Source organism: Balaenoptera borealis, assembly GCF_965194805.1.
Source record: "Balaenoptera borealis genome assembly, chromosome: 3".
Lineage (NCBI taxonomy): Eukaryota > Metazoa > Chordata > Mammalia > Artiodactyla > Balaenopteridae > Balaenoptera > Balaenoptera borealis.
In genome coordinates, this window is record NC_138866.1 from 85,434,369 (window position 1) to 85,458,485 (window position 24,117).

Consider the following 24,117-nt stretch of genomic DNA (forward strand, 5'->3'; position numbering starts at 1 on the left):
ACTTACCAATTTTATTAGACTGAGTGATCCTTGAAGGCAGACTAGGCCTCATCCATCTTTGAATACCCTACATTTCCTAGCATAGTGACATTTCTCTCATTCATTCAGTAAGCATTTGAGAAGCAACTACCATCTGCAACACAGTGGGGTTGAGTGCTGTGAGGAATATGGAGTGATATAAGATGTGATTCCTGCCCTCAGAAAGCTTACAGTCTTATTGGGAATAATAATAATAATAATAGTAAATATAATAACAGTATACTTATATTATTATAAATGTATAATTTTATATTTATAAATCATCCTTAAGATAATAAAAATAATCAACAGTACCAAGCATTCAAGTGTTAAATGAGTGGTACATTCATAAATACATTAAGTATTTCAGGAATCCAGAGGAGTAACACACTACCCATAGATGCCTTTGAATGAGTTCAAGGGAGGTCATTGCAGTCAGAAGGAAAGGCATAATAAGCAAAGATTGTAGGGCAAGAATGTACGAGATGTGCTTGAGTGGATCAAGTGCTGCCAGTCCGGGGTGAAGCTAAGAGGATGTAGTCATAGTGTCCATCTCTCCAAGTGTCCCAGGAGGCCAGACTCCCACATTCCATCTCTGCGCTGCTCCAGACTCCTAGGGGATATGGAGGCTAATCCCAGGTTCTTTGGGACAGTGGCAAAGTGGCCTCAGGAGCATCCTGGACGCTTAGCTGAATCCAGCAGCTACAGGCCATGTCATACAGGCCATGAAGATACTTAACCTGAGGGCAGGAGGCGGCGTATCCTGGGTTACAGAAACAGCATTCACTCACCATTCATCTGTTGTATGTCGGTATATGCTAGGTGCTGGGTAAACAAACTGTGAGTGTGTGTGTGTGTGTGTGTGTGTGTGTGTGTGTGTGTATGTGTATGTATGTGTGTGTGTGTATGTGTATGACAGGGACAGAGTTTTGCTTAGTTGCTTTACCTCACTTGATATATCGCGTTTATGCTGATCAGATTTTGAGCAAATCTATGTCTCATTCAAGATTTTTTTTCTAGAGGTTCTAATAGGCTATAGTGCCCATTCCATCCTTTTGTCCATCCCCATTGTTGCTTGGACACCACTGCCTTTCTTTGTTTCCAGACCCTTGGTTTGGGGCCATGGTATCTCCATTGTTGCTGCTCTCTCAAGAGTCTGCCCCTGGGACGTCATGCAGATCTGTTTTGTTCCAGAATGGTAGAAGTGTTCTGATTTATTGTAGAAAAATGCCTCCCAGGAACACATTACTGGTTTTTCCTTCTGGATGTGCCTGCTGAGCTTTACTAAGAACTGTGCATGTCTAGATGCTTCCATACAATGAAAGGAAAAGGACATGCTTCCTATTCTTTGGGAACACAGATGTAGAGAGCCTTGCTTCTCAAAGTGTGGACCTTGGTATTGCCTAGAGCTTGTTAGAAATGTGTACTTTCAGACCCTAAGCCAAATGCATTGAATCAAAATCTGCATTTTAAAGAGATCACCAGGTGATATGTATGCATGTGAAAGTAATTAAAGTTAGAGACGCAGATTCAGATCAAAGAGTTCTGGGTTGGAGCTTAAGATGCTGCTGGACTGAGGACTGCACTTTTAGTAACAAGATTCTGGAGTACATGATATATTGTACCTTAAATTATACAACTTTGAATAGATGACTGCTCTTCCCAAGGCCCAGATAACAGTGCTTTTGCTTTGGCTGTAAAATGTGGATTATTCCCTGGTCGACATTTCTCTTACTTGTCTGTCTGGCTGACGTAAGAAGGAAGACGTGTTAGACACTGACATATCCACTTACACAAGTGCCATCTCAGGCAAACCTTGATGGCTTTTGGTTTAGTGGAACAACTTTATATTATGTGATTTAAATAGCCTCAATTTTCTTATCTTTCAAGAGGGAGTGATGATCCCCACCTACCAACACACAGGAATACTGTTAGACTAAAATGAAGTATTAGGCTTGAGAGGACTTTGAAAAAAATTAGAAAGATTAAATAAATATCAGTTGGTATTATTACTACATTATATTCTCTGATGTTTCTATACCAAGAAAGAAGTCTCTTTACAGAGTTGTATATACTGCCAGTGAAAGTATCTTTTGTTCTTAATTCTTTAATAATAAAATTTTTTTCTAAAAATACTATAATTTATTAATTAAAAAATAGGTAATATATGCCCATGGCAGATAAAACAGTACAAAAGGATGTACAGTGAAAATTAAATCTCTTTTCTGTCTCCTGGTACCTCTTGCCCCTATGCTGAGGCAACCATTGTTATTGATTTCTTGTGTATATTCCTGTATATTCTGTGTACATCTAAGCATGTAGTTGTATATTTATTCTTTTTTAAAAAAATAGTAGCAGACACATATTATTCTGCATCTTGCTTTGTTCAGTTAATGCATCTTGGAGACATTTTCATATCTGTATATATGATTACCTCACTTTTTTGATGGCCACATAGTAACATTTTGTGTGAGTGTACCATAATTTATTTGCTACTGTGAACTTTTAAACTATTTATGTCTTTATATTAACAGTGAATTTCTTGTAGGCAGCATATATGTGATTGAGTCTTGCTTTGTTTTCCTAATCAGACCATCTCTGCCTTTAATTGGGGCTATTTAGAACATTTACATTGTGTAATTACTAATATAATTATGACAATCATTCTTCTTTTTTCTTTTTTTTCTATTTGACCTATCTCTTATTTGTTCCCTTTTTTGTATTTTTCTGCCTTTTTTGGATTGAGTATTTTTGTGTTTCTATTTTATTTTTGTTGGTTTATTAATTATAAGTCTTTGTTTTGTTAGTGGTTGCTTTAGGGTTTATAGTATACATTTTTAACTTATCACAGTCTATATTTAAGTGATAATATACTACTTCCCACATAAAATAAGGTACACTAAAATACTTCTGTTTCTTCTCTCTCAGTCTTTATACTATCAAGTCATACATTTTATATCTACATATGTTATGAACTCCATAATACATTGTCAATAGTTTTGTTTAAATGGTAAATTATTTTTTTGTTTGTTTTTTTTTGTTTTTTTATACTGCAGGTTCTTATTAGTCATCAGTTTTATACACATCAGTGTGTATACATGTCAATCCCAATCGCCCAATTCAGCACACCACCATCCCCACCCCACCGCAGTTTTCCCCCCTTGGTGTCCATATGTCTGTTCTCCACATCTGTGTCTCAACTTCGGCTCATCTGTACCATTTTTCTAGGTTCCACATACATGTGTTAATATACGATATTTTTCTCTTTCTGACTTACTTCACTCTGTATGACAGTCTCTAGATCCATCCACGTCTCAATAAATGACTCAATTTCGTTCCTTTTTATGGCTGAGTAATATTCCATTGTATATATGTACCACAACTTCTTTATCCATTCGTCTGTCGATGGGCATTTAGGTTGCTTCCATGACCTGGCTATTGTAAATAGTGCTGCAATGATCACTGGGGTGCATGTGTCTTTTTGAATTATGGTTTTCTCTGGGTATACGCCCAGTAGTGGGATTGCTGGATCATATGGTAAATCTATTTTTAGTTTTTTAAGGAACCTCCATACTGTTCTCCATAGTGGCTGTATCAATTTACATTCCCACCAACAGTGCAAGAGGGTTCCCTTTTCTCCACACCCTCTCCAGCATTTGTTGTTTGTAGATTTTCTGATGATGCCCATTCTAACTGGTGTGAGGTGATACCTCATTGTAGTTTTGATTTGCATTTCTCTAGTAATTAGTGATGTTGAGCAGTTTTTCATGTGCTTCTTGGCCATCTGTATGTCTTCTTTGGAGAAATGTCTATTTAGGTCTTCTGCCCATTTTTGGATTGGGTTGTTTGTTTTCTTAATATTGAGCTGCATGAGCTGTTTATATATTTTGGAGATTAATCCTTTGTCCGTTGATTCATTTGCAAATATTTTCTCCCATTCTGAGGGTTGTCTTTTCGTCTTGTTTATAGTTTCCTTTGCTGTGCAAAAGCTTTGAAGTTTCATTAGGTCCCATTTGTTTATTTTTGTTTTTATTTCCATTACTCTAGGAGATGGATCAAAAAAGATCTTGCTGTGATTTATGTCAAAGAGTGTTCTTCCTATGTTTTCCTCTAAGAGTTTTATAGTGTCCGGTCTTATATTTAGGTCTCGAATCCATTTTGAGTTTATTTTTGTGTATGGTGTTAGGGAGTGTTCTAATTTCATTCTTTTACATGTAGCTGTCCAGTTTTCCCAGCACCACTTATTGAAGAGACTGTCTTTTCTCCATTGTATATCTTTGCCTCCTTTGTCATAGATTAGTTGACCATAGGTGTGTGGGTTTATCTCTGGGCTTTCTATCTTGTTCCATTGATCTGTATTTCTGTTTTTGTGTCAGTACCATATTGTCTTGATTACTGTAGCTTTGTAGTATAGTCTGAAGTCCGGGAGTCTGATTCCTCCAGTCCGTTTTTTTCCCTCAAGACTGCTTTGGCTATTCGGGGTCTTTTGTGTCTCCATACAAATTTTAAGATGATTTGTTCTAGTTCCGTAAAAAATGCCATTGGTAATTTGATAGGGATTGCATTGAATCTGTAGATGGCTTTGGGTAGTATAGTCATTTTCACAATATTGATTCTTCCAATCCAAGAACATGGTATATGTCTCCATCTGTTGGTATCATCTTTAATTTCTTTCATCAGTGTCTTATAGTTTTCTGCATACAGGTCTTTTGTCTCCCTAGGTAGGTTTATTCCTAGGTATTTTATTCTTTTTGTTGCAATGGTAAATGGGAGTGTTTCCATAATTTCTCTTTCAGATTTTTCATCTTTAGTGTATAGGAATGCAAGAGATTTCTGCGCATTAATTTTGTATCCTGCAACTTTACCAAATTCATTGATTAGCTCTAGGAGTTTTCTGGTGGCATTTTTAGGATTGTCTATGTATAGTATCATGTCATCTGCAAACAGTGACAGTTTTACTTCTTCTTTTAATGGTAAATTATTTTTTAAAGAATTTAAATAGTAAGAAAAAAAATCATATACTTGCCCATGTAGTTACCGGTTCTAGCGCTCTTTGTTTCTTTTTGTAGATCCATATTTCCATCTGGTATCATTTTCCTTCTATTAGTATATTCTTTAACTTTATTTCAGCTATCATATTTTGGACACTGAAAAGATGAAGACTGTGTTTGATTTATATCTGACAAACCGTATAGCATTAATTCTGGTGTCAGCAGATGGATCCACATTGGTTTGTGACTTGCTCTATGGACTCAGTAGAGCAGATTTTAATTTAGCATTTGTCTCCTAAACCAAAGACAGTTAGATCCTTTGACAGGCACAGTGATAATATGCTGTGGCTTCTAGAACATGTATGGGAGACTTTTCCTTATATTCTAAAGGCAAAATCAGAAATTGATAATTTACTGTGAAACATTTGGGAGCATTTCAAATTGTAGGTCTTAGCTGTCCAATATCTTTGTTGCTGCTTGCTGTTCTTTCTGAACTGAATTTTTTGGGAACAGGAGTTTGGCTTCAAATTATTTTTTCCAGGATCTGAAGTTAGGGGTGGTTGTTACTGTATACTGGCTCTTACTAATCTGTGGTTTACATACATTTACATAATCTCAGCTTCCAGCAAAAATAGCCTTTTTGGAATCCTGAGCAGGTGTGGGAATGAAGGGAAACAATCTGTTTATGTCTCTGTTTTGTTTACTTTTACCTGCTTGGCCCCCTTTTCTCTCACCTCTCTCTTAAATCAACATTAAATTTGATGTATCTTTTATTTGTGAAAGCTCACTAAGGTCATGTAATATGTGATTATTTTACCTTATTCATTCAACATACTTCTACTGAAAAATATGCCAAGAATTGTGCTAAGCACTGGAAATAACCAATAAGAATTGGACATTGTAGTTACCCATGAAAAACTCTTAGTTCTTGAGGGAGGCAGGTACACAGAGTTAATTACTTCACAGTGTGGTAAATACTACAGTACTGATAAATATTTTAATTAAGCATTTGAAAATAATTGAAGAGGGAGGTAGGCCTTTTTTGTCGGGGGTAGGGAGGGGAGGTTGTCAAAAAGTCTAGTCCACAGCGTGATTGCTCTTTTCAGGATTGAATAGGATTTAAACCTGTAGTTCTCTTCCAGAGGCAGGAAGGGCATTCGTCTTAAGACTTCAAAGTGGTGCTTCACATACATGGATTTAACTACACAGCTTGGTGTGTTTCCAAAAAGACTTCTCAAAGCATTCACATGAATCATTCACTAATCTTAACTTGAAGCTCCTTCCTGGTTTCATTCTAGATACTGTTTAGTCTTATAAAATAAGTGTTTGAATCATTTGATTGAGGCTGGCTACTTAGCATATTAACTTGGTTTATGATCATGATGAGGGAGCTGGGTTTGGTGGAAACCTCTCTTCTCTCTGCAGGAAAGGCAGAGTGGATGGTTTCTCATTTTTTCAAGAGTGAGGTAGAGGAGTGTGAGCTATTTATAGACTCACTTCCCCCCACAGACTGAACACAATAGGAGCCTGAAATCAAATGGTGACCAGATGTGCCCAGGCATCCCCCAGTTTGTACTTAGAAGTTGGAAAAGGCAGAGCCCCTAGCACGTTGGTCTCAGGGCAGAAACGGTTGGACTCACTCATAAGATTATCATCTGTATACAGACAGCCCCTTATATCTGGTCCCCAGGAGCGGAGGAGGTAAACAGAAGCGTGTGCGCACTCATTTTTCTTGCTTCTCTTCCTTGAAGTGGGGGATTATTCCTTTGTTAGTCATTTCATTGCTCAATTCTTGTCTCTGTAGTTAGGCAGTTAGACAAAGTACAGCTGCTTTCTGGGGATATGTGCTGAATTGATGTAGGAGGAGGAGCTAATGCAGCTCCCATGTAGTTGGTGGAGACAGTGGCTCTGCTCAGATGAGAAGAGATCTGACAGGAATGGAAACCCTTAATTACTTTCTTTTCTTTGCTCTTCCTCCCCTAGTAAACTAACCCCATCTTGTTTGTGGTGGTGTTATGGTTTAAAGCACAGACATGTAGTGGTTTCTGGCTGGTATTGCTTTTCCTTTTCTCCCACATTAGAGATTTTGAGAAAGTAGAAGCGACTTCCCCCTTTAGTAATAAGCATCTGGCCACATTTCTTTGGAGTTTAGAGATTTGATTTCAGGGTTTGGAAAAGTTGTGCTTAATTTCGGAGAATATTCTCATGAACAACTCGCTTAAGTGAGAAGTGAGAGAAGAAAATACCACTTTCTGAGAACCTGCTCTGTTCCAGGTGCTGAACTGAGTACCTGACTCATCTCATTCACTCTTTAACAGCAGCCCCCAAAGTGGGTTATTATCATCTGTATGGTACAGATGTGAAAACCAAGGCTCAAATAGGTTAGGTAACTTTCCCAGGGCCATACTACTAAGAGGTGGAGCCCAGATTGAAACCCAGATCTGCTGCTTCCAAAGCCCTTGCTCTTTCCACTACATGCGCTGCCGGCTGTGTACGCTAACTCCTCCTGACTGTGCGCTTGCCTCTGATATTTGAAGTATGACATGAATTAGCTGACAATTAGAAAAATTTCAACTGATAAACTGTGCATTTACCATAGGAAGGGACCCAGGAGCCATGATAAGGATCATGTGTTTTCAAGCCTCCCTGTTGATGCCTCTCTCTGAGATATGGAGGACACCACCTATTTTAAATTTTGTATCTGAAGCAAGTGCTTGTCTACAGATGCAGTCAGCGTGTGTTCTTCTGAATCGCCCGGATAGCTCTAATTGACCCAATCACTTTCTGAGATACAAGAAATAGCTCCCACGTTACAGCAAATGGATGCTTCATTTCACCTGTTCTGACCCAGGGGCCAGGTTTTGAAGTGGACTTTTTTTTTTTTTTTTTAATTTATTTTTATGGCTGTGTTGGGTCTTCGTTTCTGTGCAAGGGCTTTCTCTAGTTGTGGCAAGCGGGGGCCACTCTTCATCGCGGTGCACGGGCCTCTCACTATCGCGGCCTCTCCTGTTGGGGAGCACAGGCTCCAGACGCGCAGGCTCAGTAGTTGTGGCTCACGGGCCCAGTTGCTCTGCAGCATGTGGGATCCTCCCAGACCAGGGCTCGAACCCGTGTCCCCTGCATTGGCAGGCAGATTTTCAACCACTGTGCCACCAGGGAAGCCCTGAAGTGGACTTTAAAAGTGGCTAAATGGGGACTTCCCTGGTGTTAACCACCCTGGTCCAGTGGTTAACAATCCGCGCTTCCCCTGCAGGGGGGGCAGGTTTGATCCCTGGTTGGGGAACTAAGATCCCACATTCCGTGTGGTGTGGCCAAAAAAATAACAGTAAAAGTGGTGAAATGTACCCAGAAGTGCCCATGAAGGAGCCTGGGGTCTGTGCACTAACCCTGCCAGTCAGTGTGCTTCTTTCCTTCCCGGCGCAACTCAGTATTGCTGGTGCCTCTTTTTCTGAGTAAGTTCTTTCTTATCTGTGAAGTACCCTGGGGTGTCCAGTTTCATATTGGGGAGGGAAAGAGTGAATGCAGGACCTCCAGTTTGAATCCAGAAGAATCTTAATACATGTTTTTGAATGAGATGAAATCCTACATTGTTTTTCTAGTTTTATCCTAAATTCCACCAGCTTTAATTTCCAAATATTTATTTTTCCACAAAGATGAACCTCATTTGCTCAGTATCTTCCACATAGAAGCATTTATGCACCAGAGAGAATGAATCTCTTAGGCGTTCATCAGCTCTGTTAGGGTTTTTAGAGGCTTATTAACTACGCTTCATTGAAAATCAGTCCCAGGTTCCTAACTGTCCAGGTTTGTGTCAGTGCACCTCTTGGTTGTCACCAGCAAGTAATTTTTGAGCTGAGTGCTCCCCACTGTCGGGTGTCTCTTCGATCATCTAATTTTTTTGTCTTTTGCATGCACTTTAGTAAGTGGCTGTGACAGCTCCAAGAAGCACCTTTGTTCTGGGGCTGTTGGCTAAGGCTGGAGTCATGCTTTGTTTATTTGGTTGAGGTGACTTGAGATGAGGGGCTGAGGCACAAGAAGCACCACAAGACGGGTGCGGTTAGAGGTCTTGTGGTTCTAACAGGCAGCTCTGTCTTCTGCAAGCTACGAAGTCTTCAGGGAAGACTGGAGGAGGGAACTGTGGCTCGAGGGAGGAAGGCCACTGCCAGTGGGATGCATGAGGCAGATGCAATTCAGATCAACGCAAAACTAATCTCTTTAACTAGACCTTGGATTGCTGAGAATGGTATAGGCTTAAGCTGGGCTGGCTGAGCTCGACTATGAAATTAGAACTGTCTTGGGGGCTCAGCTTGTTTGCTTCTCCAGCATTAAGTTTGGTCTCTAGAGACCCATTCAGACTAAACAATATTAAAAACAGGAAATTTGCTCCTAGCAGCATGGTTGCAGGAAAACTTTTTCCACTTAGGCAGGAATGAGAGTTAAAAACAGGAACTCCATCCTCCGGGCCTGTTTTCTTCTTATATAGAAGTAGTATTAGCAACTCCAACAACTTGAAGCAGCTTCGCCCTACTTGACTTCCCTTCAGAGTGCTGCCTGAGGGCATCCATTACAAAAGGTGGTAAAGAGCCCTCTTGAACACATTCAAAAATGTGGAAATAGTGCTGTGTGGAGGATGCTGACCTGATGATGTATATCTTGGCTGAAGATCACATGTGTGGAATTAATGCAGGCAGCGCTTAGGGAAGACCTGGAGAACAGCTGTCGTTAATTTTATTCAGCACACATTTATGGTGTGTATTCTGGATTGGGTCCACGGGTTATGTATTCATTTATTCAGTCAGTGTTAACTGAGCGTGTACCGTGTGCATCGTGTGTGGGGCCCTCAGGTGTGTGATGTGTGTGTCCCCTTCAGTACTGCAGGGGCCTGCTCGGGTTTGCTCGTGACGGTCCGCCCAGGGCATCCCTGAATCTGGGGGTTCAACTCCCGGGACTGCTGCTCTTTTGCATAATTTGCTGCTGAGGTTGGTGGGGGTGGACAGGGGACATTTTGGAAGAAGGGAGTGGGGACAAAGAGGAAGCTAAGGCTAGAGAGGAAATGCTCTTCTTTTCTTCCTCCCCCGCTGTGATGGCACTCTGCCTAAACAGCCCAGCGTTGAGGAAGGCTTCTGAAGCCCTCAGCGAATGTGAGCCGAGCCCTCGCTGTCACCCCACCCTTTGTTCACAACCCTCTCCTCTGGCTCAGTCGATGTGTCATGAACAAGCTTCTGCAGCAGAACAGCCTGTGTGGTGAAAAGATTCCTTAGCAGATGTGTGTCATTATTTTTGGCTGGTAAGGAGAGAGAACTACTCTTTTTAAAACTTTTAAATTGAAATATACACACAGAAAAATTATATGTTCACACATTATAAGTGAACAGCTCAAATTTTCTACCCAATTGAACTTTTACAAGCTGAGCATACCCACATAACCAGCATCCAGATCGAGAAATAGCGCATTACCAGCACCTCAGAAGTCCCACTTGTGCTCTGTTAAAATACACTGTAAAGCTCTTTCCTGGGGCTTTTTTCCAGTGAATGCTCTGAGTTGCTGAGAGGCAAAGTAACGTCCCTGCCTAGCTAATCACTGAATTTAAGAGAGGGCAGGCAGGCCAAACACAGCCCTGCCTGCCTTTCTCCTTCTTTTTTCTGACTTGCAGCTGTCAGGATCCAATTAACCTCCTCGTGCATTCAGCCTGGGGCTGGTTTCTAGCTGTAGAGATGCCTTTTGGTTCTTTTTTTTTTTTTTTTCTGGCTGTGCTGTGTGGCATCCAGGATCCTAGTTCCCTGACCAGGGATCAAACCCGTGCCCCCTGCATTGGAAGTGCAGGGTCTTAACCACTGGACCGCCAGGGAAGTCCCCATTTTAGTTTGTTCAGTGCATTTCTTTAGCAAAAAAATGATGTCATGGAGAGCATCTTCAAAATCGAGTAGATTAGTGATTAGTAGATTAGTATGTGTGCTGTTTATCATCCCTTCTCAGTTTTGGTACTCTTCAGGTTGAGCATATGCCATATTTAATAGTTGTGTGTAGGATTGTATTACAGCCCAGCATTATGAGTTATTATCCACATGTAGGCAGAGCAACTGGCAAGCTTCCTGAGAGCCATGCCTGTGCTTGGGGTAACTCCATGCCTGATCATATGGCCCACATAGTAATGGAAGGTGTATACATAAAGGGGAGCCAATAAGAAGAAAGATCATAGAGTTAGAATTTTGTAAACTGGTCAGAGTTTTAAAAAATTATCCATTATGCAATGTTGCTTTGGGTTTGGACTGTGGACTGTAGTATCATACTGCTTGGGTTTGAACCCCACCTCTGACGTTTGCTGGCTGTATGACTCTGGGCAGCTTTCTGGACCCCTCTCTGATTTGGTTGCCTCACTTGTAAAATGAAGATGATAATATCTACTTCATGGGTTGTTGTGAGGAATAAATTATTAATGCAGGTAAAGTGCTTTGAATATTACCTGGTACATTTCAATAGTGAATAAATTGTTCTTGTCAATCTAGTGTCATGACATGTTAAAGTAACAGCTATCTGAACCTCTTTTTTTTTTTTTTTTTTAATTAAATGCAAGCCAGTAGGGAACTGAGATGGAATATAGAAATTTTCTTCTACAGAGATTTTCTTCACAGCCAACTTTGCTTGCACATGTTTATTTCATAACATGAGGACATACATCCACAGCATGGGAAAGAAAATCTCACAATAAGTTGTTTAAAGCTTAGTCTTTGTTTCCTATAAATTCTCTCTATGGTAAGGTAGGACCACTGTAAGTTTCATTCTGCAGAGGTGGCTGAAGTTTTCCTTCTCAAAGTGAGGTCTCCAGATCAGCAGCATTGATATTACCTGGGAACTTGTTAGAAATGCAAATTACTGGGCTGTACTTCAGACCTACTGAATCAAAAATTCTAGGGGTGGAGCCCATCAAACTTTTTAAACAGCCCTCCAGGTGATTATGATGCATGCTAAAATCTGAGAACCACCACTGTACAAATTTTCTTCTATTTGTAGACAGTGGGGAGCATAGTCATAATTACAGGTTGGGGGAAGGATTAGAAGTTGGGAAACACCTATCTTAAATGAGCTAACTTCTTCCTAGTGTAATATTCTCTAGTTTACAAAGTGCTTTCACATGTATTGTCACCGTCCCATGTATTTGTCACAAAATTGTTGCGTTAAGTACCATTATTTCTACATTTTAGAAGGGTTGATAAAGACTGCTGTTACCTAATAAGTTGTAGGGCGGGAACTTTGTCATTTGGAGTCTCCTGAGTCCAAATCCTGGTCTCGTTCTGTAGCACTGTATAGCCTTTATGTCCTCAAGCTGTGAGTGGGCTGTTTTCAGTCTGGCTTCCTCAGTAACAGACCCTGAGATAAGGAATTGTGTGAAAGTCATTTATTAGGACGTATCGCTGGAAAAGAAGTGGTAGGTAGGGTGGGGAACTGAGACCAGCAAGGGAAGGAGGAGGCCAAGCAACTCCACAGAGGTGCTCTGAAGGCAGAGTATAGAGTTTTCCTAATCAGGAATGTCCTGAGTTTCCCTGTACCCATCAGTCATTGGTAAAAACTGCCTTCTAAAGAACATCTGGCTGTTATTCCTGTCCTGCCCCTAGGTTCTTCATATCAATTTTTTTTTTTTAAGATTCCATATATATGTGCTAGCATATGGTATTTGTTTTCTTCTTCTGACTTCACTGTGTATGACAGACTCTAGGTCCATCCACCTCACTACAAACAACTCAGTTTCGTTTCTTTTTATGGCTGGGTAATATTCCATTGTATATATGTGCCACATCTTCTTTATCCATTCATCTGTCGTTGGACACTTAGGTTGCTTCCACGTCCTGGCTATTGTAAATAGAGCTGCAGTGAACATTGTGGTACATGACTCTTTTTGAATTATGGTTTTCTCCGGGTATATGTCCAGTAGTGGGATTGCTGGGTGGTATGGTAGTTCTATTTTTAGTTTTTTAAGGAACCTCCATACTGTTCTCCATAGTGGCTGTATCAATTTACGTTCCCACCAACAGTGCAAGAGGGTTCCCTTTCCTCCACACCCTCTTCAGCATTTATTGTTTGTAGATTTTTTGATGATGGCCATTCTGACAGGTGTGAGGTGATACCTCATTGTAGTTTTGATTTGCATTTTTCTAATGGTTAGTGATGTTGAACATTCTTTCATGTGTTTGTTGGCTATCTGTATATCTTCTTTGGAGAAATGTCTATTTAGGTCTTCTGCCCATTTTTGGATTGGGTTGTTTGTTTTTTTGATCTTGAGCTGCATGAGCTGCTTGTAAATTTTGGAGATTAATCCTTTGTCAGTTGCTTCATTTGCAAATATCTTCTCCCATTCTGAGGGTTGTCTTGTTTATGGTTTCCTTTGCTGTGTAAAAGCTTTAGGTTTCATTAGGTCCCATTTGTTTATTTTTGTTTTTATTTCCATTTCTCTAGGAGATGGGTTAAAAAGGATCTTGCTGTGATGTGTGTCATAGAGTGTTCTGCCTGTGTTTTCCTCTAAGAGTTTTATAGTGTCTGGCCTTACATTTAGGTCTTTAATCCATTTTGAGTCTATTTTTGTGTATGGTGTTAGGGAGTGTTCTAATTTCATTCTTTTACATGTAGCTGTCCAGTTTTCCCAGCACCACTTGAGGACACGGGGAGTGGAAGGGTAAGCTGGGACGAAGTGAGAGAGTGGCATGGACATATATACACTACCAAATGTAAAATAGGTAGCTAGTGGGAAGCAGCCGCATAGCACAGGGAGATCAGCTCGGTGCTTTGTGACCACCTAGAGGGGTGGGATAGGGAGGGTGGGAGGGAGACGAAAGAGGGAGGAGATATGGGGATATATGTATATGTATAGCTGATTCACTTTGTTATAAAACAGAAACTAACACGCCTTTGTAAAGCAATTATACTCCAATAAAGATGTTAAAAATAAATAAATAAAGAACATCTGGCTCTTAAAAGGCATTTCAGTAACCTGAGGGCAGTCGTCCAAAAAATCAGACAAAGAGACACAGATACTGACTTTTGGAAGTTAAAGCGCACCCACTGGCTGGTGCACATGAAAATAGTAAAGTAATCCAAGTGTATATAGGTGTAGAACATTAACAGCACCTGCTATACCATCAAAGCTGGTCCAGAAGACTGCAGTAGGGAACTAAGGAATTCTGAAATACATGCTGGTCTTGGAGAGGGCTGTGGAAAAACCACTCTGTGTATCCTGTCCTCAAAACTTCCTGGGAGAGCCCTGCCCCCAACACAGCTTCTGGTTATGTCCTGTGGTCAGTAAACACTCAGTCTACTGTACTCTGCATCTACCAGTATGGGCATTAAGAATTGATACTCATAATGATGACCTCAAGTCCTGCCATTGCCAAATCCTTAGACACTAAGGAAGAGTATACCGAACAATTTGAAATTTTAATGTAAATGAAGTTGACAGTGGTTTCTGGCTAACCAATATATCAGAAATGTGTTTTTAATAAGAAAATCTCATTTTGTGATCATCTAGGTAAAAGTGACTTAACCATTGCTATGTGATAGTCACTCATGCTGCTCACTCAGTATTCCTGGCTTTTCATCTTCTGTTGCATGATAGAATTTCACTTCCTGGTCCCATTGTGTGAGGGGAGGGGGGCCATATTATGAGCTCTGTCCAGTATATTTTAAGGAGAAATGATGTCTGAGCCTTCAGTTGCTGGAGTATGACCTTCCAAAGCCCTCTTTCCTTCTGGCACCAAGATCAGTAATGTTGGAGATAGGTAGTTCTGTCAGAGAAACTACAACCATCAAGACTCCCTACTGACCCACAGGTAGCATAAGCCAGAAATAAACTTTTGTTGTTTTAAGCTACTATGCTTTAGAGGTTTGCTACAATAGCTTAAGCTAACCTAAGCTTGTCCTGACTGATGACTCTTCAGTGTTGATCTTCTCGAGTGACTTTAACTTTGGTACAGTATCAGTTATTGTAAGAAAATGGGTCGGGACTTCCCTGGTGGCGCAGTGGTTAAGAATCCACCTGCCAGTGCAGGGGACACGGGTTTGATTCCTGGTCTGGGAAGATCCCACAAGCCGCGGAGCAACTAAGCCCGTGCGCCACAACTACTGAGCCTGCACTCTAGAGCCCACGAGCCACAACTACTGAGCTCGCCTGGTGCAACTATTGAAGCCTGCGTGCCTAGAGCCCGTGCTCCGCAACAAGAGAAGCCACTGCAACGAGAAGCCCGTGCACCATAACGACACCACAACGAAGAGCAGCCCCCGCTCGCCACAGCTAGAGAAAGCCTGCACGCAGGAACAAATACCCAACACAGCCAATAAATAAATAAATAAGAAAATGGGTCTCGGTGATCTGTCCATATACTTTCACTTTATTTTCAATGATAAATGATTTTAATGTATTTCAAAGGATTAGAAGGCCTTTCATGTATGTAGGACTCTCTTTAGCTTTGCTTTGTTTCCTTTTCCTCTTGGAACCTTCAAACCCACTTATATTTTTGAGAAGTTGGCTCTAAAAAGGACTTTTGCCTTACAACTGTGGGCCACATCTGGTCACCACCTGACTGACTGAAGTTTTATTGGAACATAGCCATGCCCATTTGTTTATGTAGTGTTTATGGATGCTTTTGTACAAAAAGGCAGAGTTGAGTAGTTGTGACACAGACTCTGTGGCCCATAAAGCCTAATATATTTGCTGTATGGCTCATAATAGAAAAAAATTTGCTAACTCTGTCTCACAGATCCTTAATTATTAGGAATGGAAAGATTCCCGGATGATTTGCCTGAATTGCTGCAGATATCCTAGCTCTTGGAAGTTCTGTCTGATGGAGTGAAGGCCTTCTCCTGGATCTGCAATGTCCCTTTATTTTATATACTACCCTGAAGGCAGTGAAACAGCTTATCCCTCTTGGATTCTGCCTATGAATAAGCAAAGACTCCCTCACGCCTGATAATCAAACCATTTTTCCATATTGCCACCCTCGTTGTCTTTGTCCAGACCAGCTGCTGGGCAAACCGCTAACAAGTCCACTTGTCATGTGACTGCTGCTTAGTGATTCTGCTTTGTGCTTGTTGCTGTTGACAGTTGAACCTGCCATTTTGATAGGGTTTTTTCAAGCTGCATGGGAGAGAGGTGATCAGGTTGTCTCACACGATGGGTCATGAATGTGAGGCTATGTGAGGAAATAAGGAAACTGGAAACTGTCCACAGTCACACAGCCAGGCCACATGACAGTGGAACGTTATTCATTACTGCTCAGAATTCAGCAGTAACTGTAGGAGGCCAACAGTAGCTCTCTTTCTCGCATTCAGAGCTCCCCAAGAGTTGATCGTGTCCGTTAATCTTTATCCAATTTGGCATACCCTTATTAGCATTCTTATTTGGGGTCATCTAATGGTTGACAGTCTCTCTTTTGCCCATACTTGCTTTGCTTGGGGCCCAGTTAGATGGGCCCTAGAAAACAGCGTTAAATGATGTAAAACGTGGCAGATTATGATCAAAGAATCACTTGTGGTTGTCTTCTTAGAAGTGGCTGTGGGAATGGCAAGTCTTTAGATTCGATTCCTTTAAATCCATCTTTCATCTTTTCTCATAGGATCCTGTATAAGGAATCTGTCTTTTTGCAAGGAGGAGGGAAGCATTAGAGCTAGAAACCCATCTATCTGTCCTGTGAATTCCTTGCTTATGTCCAGAGAGTATGAAAGCCGCATATGGGACCTACCAGATGGCACATGCCACTTGGACAGTTGTCCATGGGAACATTCCTTAGCAAAAAAGCATTGTTGGAAATAGCAAAATCTTGTATAAACAAAGATATGGGTTTTACTGATCTCAAAGCTCAGTTTTTCTGATTCCTTCAGTAATCAGAGGTTTAAACTAAGAATATGAATTTATGTTTCTCTGTGTGGTATGTGTATCTATTACCTCTGTATGAGTATTTGTTGCTATGTGCAATTTTCTTTTTCTTTTTTTTTTTTTTTTGAGGTTTATTTTTTTTTTAATTAATTTATTTTTGGCTGCGTTGGGTCTTTGTTGCTTTGCACGGGCTTTCTCTAGTTGCGGTAAGCGGGGACTACTCTTCGTTGCAGTGCACGGGCTTCTCATTGCGATGGCTTCTCTTGTTGCGGAGCACGGGTTCTAGGCGCACGGGCTTCAGTAGCTGTAGCTCACGGGCTCTAGAGCGCAGGCTCAGTAGTTGTGGCACACGGGCTTAGTTGCTGCGTGGCATGTGGGATCTTCCCAGACCAGAGGTTGAACCCGTGTCCCCTGCATTGGCAGGCAGATTCTTAACCACTGCGCCACCAGGGAAGTCCCTCTTTTTCTTTACTTTTTTTCTTTTCAGAAAATGAAGCCCTAGACAAATAGACAGGGATTTCTATTTTTATCTTTTGATAAAGGTGATAAGAGTTGCATTCAGTAGAGAGGGCATATTTTAGGGTCTGACACCAGAGGGACCTTAGACTTTCCTCTTTGACACCCCATCTCCTTCCTAGATGAAAGGTGGTGAAGTATAGTGATTAAAAATATGGTTTATTTTCCAGTTTTACAGATTACTGGCTGTGATCCTGGGCTAGTCCCTTTATCTCTCTGTGCTTCACTTATCTCATCTGTAAAATGGGGATAATGATACCTACCTCAGAGTTGTTGTGAGGACTAAATGAGTAAGTAAATATAAAACACTTAGAACAGTGCTTCGCAGATAATAAATGCTACGTAAGTGTTATTATTATCATTATCTTCTCTGATACCTGATCACCATCTTATCCAGCACACAATAATTTCTCCAATCCCTTTTCTATGCACAACAAAGTATCCTTCTGTCCTTCCTGGTAGCATGTACATTTTAATAGGGGCACTGTGAAGTTACAGCAAACTCATATGAATTACTCTAATGGAGAGAATTTCTAGTATTCTACAGGGTGGTGGGGGAAAATCATTTGGGGCACATTGTGGCAAGAGGTTGAAGAATCAGGGGAAATCACATGCTTAGAGAATATCTAGAAAGAAGAGACTTGAATATGTCTCAGCTTCCTTCCATTTCTAGCCCCAAGTTTTCTTAAGTCAAGAAGCTATAGGGTCTGCACAGCCTCTTGTGGAAACCTGAGCTGGCTCTGTAGCTTTCTCCCTGTGTCTCATAACCATGTCCAGCAACAGGAATGCTAACTCACCAGCTGCCTGCCTTAACAGATTCAAGGGCACGATAGTATAGAAATGAGGCCGCACTGAATACTGGTTAATGTGGAGCTGAGGAAAGCTAATAAGCTAAGAAGGATGACCAGGTGCTGAAAAGGAGAAATGTAAGGTTGCTTCCTGAGGCTGCTGCTTCTCCACTGCAAGAAAACCGAAACGACCAGGGCACTGTAAATTGGTCTGTTGATGATACTGTCAAAGGCATCAATAGCAACAATTTGGAAAGCCAGCTCCAAGCGACTCAAGCTGCTGGGAAACTGCCTTCTAGGAAAAACAGCCCCCCGTAGACAACATAATCTGGGCTGGTTTGATTCCAAAATTTGTGTCCTTCTTGGGCAGAACTGACTTTAGTCCCATTCAGTTTGAATCTGCTTGGGTGCTCACTAACATTGCCTCTAGGACGTCAGAACAGACTGGGGCTGGGACTTCCCTGGTGGTCCAGTGGGTAAGACTCCACACTCCCAATGCAGGGGGCCCAGGTTCGATCCCTGGTTGGGGAACTAGATCCTGCATGCATTGTCGCAACTAAAGATCCCGCATGCCGTATCTAAGACCTGGCGCAGCATGCATGCATAAATCAGTCAATCAGAACAGACTGGGATATAGAAGATGTGGCACATATATACAATGGAATATTAGCCATAAAAAGAAACGAAATTGAGTTATTTGTAGTGAGGTGGATGGACCTAGAGTCTGTCATACAGAATGAAGTAAGTCAGAAAGAGGAAAAACAAATACCGTATGCTAACACATATATATAGAATCTAAAAAAAAATGGTACTGAAGAACCTAGGGGCAGGACAGGAATAAAGACGCAGATGTAGAGAATGGACTTGAGGACACAGGGAGGGGGAAGGGTAAGCTGGGACTAAGTGAGAGAGTGACATTGACATATATACACTACCAAATGTAAAATAGATAGCTAGTGGGAAGCAGCTGCGTAGCACAGGTAGATCAGCTCGGTGCTTTGTGACCACCTAGAGGGGTGGGATAGGGAGGGTGGGAGGGAGATGCAAGAGGGAGGAGATACGGGGATATATGTATATGTACAGCTGATTCACTTTGTTATACAGCAGAAACTAACACAACATTGTAAAGCAATTATACTCCAATAAAGATGTTAAAAAAACAGAAAAAAAGAAAAACAGACTGGGGCTGTGCTGTCCCAGCATTCATTTCTCTGCTGGCATCTCCCTATGCTTACATCAGTGAACAAGCTGTATGGGCTCTCGGAAACATTGCAAGTGATGGTTCAGGTTTTTTTGACTTGGCTATCAAGTGTGGTACAGTTGATCCACTGTTGGCTTTTCTTGCAGTTCCTAATGTGTCATCTTTAGCATGTGGTTACTTGTAGCACCTTACCTGGACACTTTCAAACCTTTGTTGCAACAAGAATCCTGCATCCCTGTTAGATGCTGTTGAGCAAATTCTTCCTACTTTAGTTCGTCTCCTGTATCATGATGTCCAGAAGTATTAGCAGATACATGGACAATATCAAATATCATAGCTGGCCACCATCACCAGATGCAGTGAGTTGTGAATCATGGATTAGTCCCATTCCTCGTTGGTGTTCTAAGGCAGACTTTAAGACGCAAAAGGAAGCTTTATGGGCTGTGACCAACTAGAAAAGTTGTGGAACAGTTGAACAGATTGTGGAACAGATTGTGGAACAGATTGTGTAACAGATTGTTCATTGTGGCATAATAGAATTGTTGATGAACCTCTGAACTGTGAAGGATACCAAAATTACCATGGTTATTCTGGATGCCATTTCAGGTATCTTCCAGGCTGCTGAGAAACTAGGTGAAACAGAGAAACTTAGTATAATTGAAGAATGTAGAGGTCTGGACAAAATTGAAGCTCTGTAAAAGCATGAAATGAGTCTGTGTACGTAGTTTCATTAAGTTTGATTAAGAAATACTTCCCTATGGAAGAACAAGAATATCAAAATGTTGTGCCAGAAACTGCCTCTGAAGGCTGTACATCCCAAGTTCCAGATGGCATTCTGAGACCACTTTTATTTTTATTTATTTACTTATTTATTTATTTTTAATTTTTAAAATTTATTTATTTTTTTTAACATCTTTATTGGAGTATAATTGCTTTACAATGGTGTGTTAGTTTCTGCTTTATAACAAAGTGAATCAGTTATACATACACATATGTTCCCATATCTCTTCCCTCTTGCATCTCCCTCCCTCCCACCCTCCCTATCCCACCCCTCTAGGTGATCACAAAGCACCGAGCTAATCTCCCTGTGCTATGCGGCTGCTTCCCACTAGCTATCTATTTTATGTGTGTGAGACCACTTTTAGATTGTACAACTAAAGCATAAGTTTATTATACCAAACGTGTACTATGTTTGGTATAAGTTTGTCTTACTGTTTCTCTAAGAGCTCTTTAAATGTGGTTTGCTATGGTAAAACCACTTTTTACAAGGAAACTATACTTGAAGAGTTCCAAACTGTGCATATTGTATGAAGCTTCTCCTCTCAATGGGTTTCTTAATTTCTGTGTGGAATTTCATATCTTGCAGTGTCCTATAAAAAGATTATTTCACCCTTTGCTTCAAAAAAAAAAAAACCAGCAGCAGCAGCTGTGGGTCAGCAGGCAGTCAGGGCCTAGAGGGTTCAGGGGAGGCCTCAGGCTTTGCTGGAGTTCTGATAGAGGAAGTTAGACTTTATACTTTGGAGTGTCTAGAGGTAAGGGTCATATTCTATAAAAATAACCAGTAATAAGGATATATGGTCAAGGGTATTTATTGAACCATTTTGAGTAGGGATAAAATAGTGGAAACAAGTGATTGCCCATTTATAGGGGAACGATTGACTCAATTTTGGTACATATACACCGTGGAATATATTGCAGATGTCTTAGAAGAATTCAAAACCCATAAATATGTGAGTGAGTGTGTGTGCATTTATGGTTATGACTGTGGGAAGAACAAGAAATGATGCCAGTTGTTAACATCTTACCCACAGGTGGGGGTTAATGTATGAGGGAGGAAAAGAGGAAGGGAAAAGAGGGGTGGCAAATAAAAAGGAAATAAAACAAAGCATTCCCCACGCAGCATGCGTGATAGCCCAGTTATTTTAATTATTTATTTATTTATTTGGCTGCATCGGGTCTTAGTTGCAGCATGCAGCACCTCTCGTTGCGGTGCGCGGGCTTCTCTCTAGTTGTGGTGCGTGGGCTCCAGAGAGCGCGGACTCAGTACTTGGCGGCGCGTGGGCTTAGTTGCCCCGTGGCATGTGGGATCTTAGCCCCCCAACCAGGGATCGAACCCACCTCCCCTGCACTGGAAGGCGGATTCTTAACCACTGGACTGCCAAGGAAGTCCCCCAATTATTTTAAATTGTGTTCGTGTAACTGTGGATTTGTGTATGCATGAAAAAAGGAAGAGTTGTATCTATGGGAAATAACCTGTATGTTCATGCTATGTTATGTGATAAAAAGCAAGTTGCAGGTTGATGTGCATTATATGTGTCTATTTCAATGAAAATAAAGAAAAACGAAGAACTGTATATCCTTATATATGTGGAGAAAGGTATGGAAGGACATACCTGTTGGTTATATCCTTCTTTCCGTCAGTACCTGAAGGAGATCTGTTGGATACTTAAATGAGTAGGATTAGGGGTTGAGGTAGGGATGGAAGGTTAGTTTTTTCTTCATGCATTGTATTTTTTCACTTGGTGCAAAAAGTGGGTGTTCTTCGTAGTTTGAAAAACAGCAAAGAAAGAAAAAAATGTAATCTTGTTTGTCTCTAATAAGGCTTCAAATTCTGGTCATTTAATAATAGCAATGTGGGTGAAATTTGGGGGTGAGATTATAATTCTCTTCATGTGCAAATGAAAAGGTTAATGGAGCAAAAAGACTCCAAAAGTGATTAACAAATGGCAGAAGGATCAGATTTTATTGTTTTTGACCAAAGACTGTAACAAAATTTTACTGAGACTGCTATTTAGAAATACTCAAAGGAGACTTGGTAAAGTTTCTCCCAGTGTGAAGCAAAACAACAGGAAGTAAGGAAACCTTGAAGAACAATTTTAAATTGTAGGGTAATAGCTTAGTGTTCAAAAGATAAGATTTGCCTTTCCTGATAACTCTGGTGAACAGTTATTTTGCTAGTGGCAGAATATCACAGTGGTTAAAAGCAAGAGCTTTGTTTAGAGGTACTTACTACCCATGGGACGTCAATTTTCTCGTGTGAACATTAGAGAACTTTGATATTATTAACTACCCTCATAGATGTATTGTGAGGATTAAATGGATTAATAACATTTAAGGTGCTGAGAGCCTAACACAAAATAATTGCTTAGTAAATGTTACTAGCTATATGAATCTAAAACTCTGGTTTTTGAAAAAGCACTTTTAAAAAAACTTGTAGACTTTTTAATGATGGCCATTCTGACTGGTGAGAGGTGGTACTTCATTGTAGTTTTGATTTGCATTTCTCTAATAATTAGTGATGTTTAGCATCTTTTCATGTGCCTATTGGCCATCTGTATTTCTTCTTTGGAGAAATGTCTCTTTAAGTTTTCTGCCCACTTTTGGACTGGGTTGTTTGTTTTTTTGTTGTTGAGTTGTATGAACTGTTTGTTGAATAAAGCACTTCTGTTGAAGTATTCATTGTGCAAAGTAATCCTAACAATCATCCTTAAACAATAGGAGTAGTGCAAAGCACAGTATTTTGCTTTAGTAGGCACTTTACAAATATTGGTTGAGTAAATAATTTCATACGGTTTTGTTAGAGTCTCTGTTTAGATTAATATCATTTCACATATTTATATTTTTCAAAAATTTAAAAGGAAAAGTACATATATAGGGTGATAATTTGGGTGCATCTTAGTTAATGGATTCAAGAATAAAAGAGATTCCTATGTACTTAAATATAGACAGCTTTCAGTAGGGAAATATGAGGGTACTAATTTGTGTTTTAGAAAATTATTATGAAGGAGAGGATTCTGGGAAGAAAGCAGGAATCTGTCTTCCCACCTAGATAACAGTTGCACTGGCAGAATCCATCTTAAGTAACTGTTTTGGAACTCTGGAGTCTATTGAAGACTTGCCACTTCCAGAGGAAGACTTGGAGGACAAATTGAAGTTAATTTCAGCTCTTAACATAGTATCAGCCACCCATTCCCTATTCCCAGACAAGTGGCAGGCAGCTGTGCACTGGTCCTTGCACGAGCATTTTGCACGTAGCTGGCAGAAGTCAGGGTGGGCAAAAAGGACCCTGTTTTCCAAATATCAGGAATCTGCTCTGATTGCTAACTGCTGCTTCTGATCACAGAGGTGCAGACAAAGAGGTAGGCAGCCATTGTTGTTGCACCTTTCTCCAAGTCCCTCCCCATCCTGCTGAAGTGACTTCCAGGGGATTTAAAGGGCCAGCACCCCTTCTCCCCACCCCCACCCCACTTCATTTTTCTCTTTTTCTCCTTTTGGAAGCCAGATATTTATGACCAGGGCATTCAAAAACAACAAAACACACAGGGAAAATTAAAAAGTGACCAGATGTGCCCAGGGAAAGGCTCAGAAAAGACCTGAGAATACTTTAGCTTTACACCTCTGTCTGATCCTCAGCACAGAGACAGCCTACAGCAATCAAAAACACAAAAACAATAAATGAAAAGACTAACAAGAGACAGTATATGCTGGAGAAAGGAAAGAATCTCATTTCCAGAGTTACTACATTATTAGATTCAAATGTCCCGTTTTCAACAAAAAAATCACAATACAAAGAAACATGAAAGTATGGCCCATGTAAAGGACAAAATAAATCAACAGAAACCACCCATGAAAAGGACCTAAAGGCAGATATACTAGACAGAGACTTTTAACTGTCCTAAAAATGCTCAAAGAACTAAAGGAAGAGATGGAGAAAGTCAGTAAAACAGTGTATGAATAAAAAC

General features: G+C 40.6%; 1 protein-coding gene and 2 pseudogenes across 8 annotated transcripts in view; all 3 read left to right on the forward strand.

Annotated features, from left to right (window-relative positions):
- The window catches only part of STARD9 (StAR related lipid transfer domain containing 9), a 129,970-nt gene that overhangs the window by 17,557 nt on the left and 88,296 nt on the right, over window positions 1-24,117 (forward strand). The window lies entirely within an intron of this gene.
- On the forward strand, window positions 1,618-19,865 carry LOC309627146 (importin subunit alpha-1 pseudogene; annotated as a pseudogene). Its single transcript has one exon. The product of its transcript is annotated as an importin subunit alpha-1 pseudogene (transcript).
- LOC309626889 (importin subunit alpha-1 pseudogene) lies at window positions 19,402-20,258 on the forward strand (annotated as a pseudogene). Its single transcript has 2 exons — window positions 19,402-19,483; window positions 19,674-20,258. The product of its transcript is annotated as an importin subunit alpha-1 pseudogene (transcript).